The sequence below is a fragment of the Condylura cristata genome, unplaced genomic scaffold (assembly GCF_000260355.1).
Source record: "Condylura cristata isolate star-nosed mole 26May11 unplaced genomic scaffold, ConCri1.0 scaffold00054, whole genome shotgun sequence".
Classification (NCBI taxonomy): domain Eukaryota; kingdom Metazoa; phylum Chordata; class Mammalia; order Eulipotyphla; family Talpidae; genus Condylura; species Condylura cristata.
In genome coordinates this window covers 1087414-1088787 of record NW_004567155.1, presented here as the reverse complement: position 1 = coordinate 1088787, position 1374 = coordinate 1087414, and positions in this window count along the sequence as shown.

The following is a 1374-nucleotide window of genomic DNA, read 5'->3' as shown; positions in this document are numbered from 1 at the left end:
GCCCACCGTCGCGGGACCCCCGGAGCCGCTGGTCAGGCTGCAGCAGGCAGGGGCCCACACCCAGCTCCTCCGGGGCTGGGGGGGCGGGGGGAGGGGGCTGCAGGCCGCGGCCTTGACCACGCCGCCCCTCGGCCTCTGGCTCCGTGCCCCCTGGGGAAATAGCTGCTTTATCTGCAGCCTCCGCACTGCAAACAGCCTCCTGTCCCTGGGGGCCGCCCTGGCCCAAGTCGAGGTCACTGACCCTGTTCAGGGGGCAGCAAGGCTGGAGGTTGGGCCTCGCCGGCCCTGTCCGGGCTTTGCTCTGGGGGCCCAGGGAGGGGAGGGATGCGGGCGGGCCGGCCCGTCCATGTCTGGGCAGGGGTCAGCTTGCAGAAGGGCTGGGGGGAGGGGAGACGCCGGCAGGCGCTGCCCTCGGAGCTGGCGGTGACCGCTGGCGAGGACCCTGGCCCCCAGGGCCCCCTCCCCTCGCCGCCGCCTCCTCTGAGTCCATGCTCACCCCACGCTTCGGGGTGACATGTGGGGTGACGAGGTTGACGGAAAGGGGCTGAGGGTGGATGGGGGTTCGGCGCCCCCAGCTCTCTCCCCCCAAGCCAGGCGCTCTCCCGCTCTGGAGCGCACAGCCCAGGCCCCGCGCCCCCGCTGTCTGGCTGACTCACCCCATCTGGACCCCAGACTCCTGCAGAAGGGCGGCCACGGGGTGGGGGTGGGGCGGGGCGGCAAGCAGGAGAGTTAGCAGGGCTGTGGGCGCGGGGGGCTGCGGCCGGCGGGGTTCCTGTACCAGGGTGCAGGGGGCCTTGGCGGAGGAGAGACCCCCTGGGGCTCTGGGAGCAGGAGTGGGGCCATCAGCCCCCTGGAGGTGTCACCTGGGGGCCAGGTGTGTCCCCAAGCAGCTCTTCCCAGCGCCCTGCATGACCCACCACCCGGCAATGGTCCTGCTTCCCCCGGACTCCCAGAGGTCTGTGCGGCCAGTGCAGCCCATGACCCCCCCCCCCGAGTCCGTGCCCTGAGCCCCAGACTGAGGTCGCTTGCACCCCCAAAAGCTCTGGGCCTTAGTCTCAGGCTCCAGGCCTCTGTCCAGAGGGGAAGGGGGGGCCTGCCTGCGCCCTCACAGTCTCCAGTGGGGGCTTCCAGGGGCGGCGAGGGTGCGGGGGAGTCCCGGCAAGGACCCCCAGGCCCCTAAACAGTGGGCCGCCGTGTGGGCCGAGTGGGGCGCGGGCTGAGGCGGGCGGGCGAGTCACTGCCGACCAGTGGGGGCCGGGGCGCCCTCGGGCACTGCGGGCCCCGCCACGCACCGGGCACACTCTGAAGCCACCGGAGTAAACCCGGGGGGGGGGCGTGCCCGGGGCAGCGGCTGCAGGGCCCCCAACCCCATGC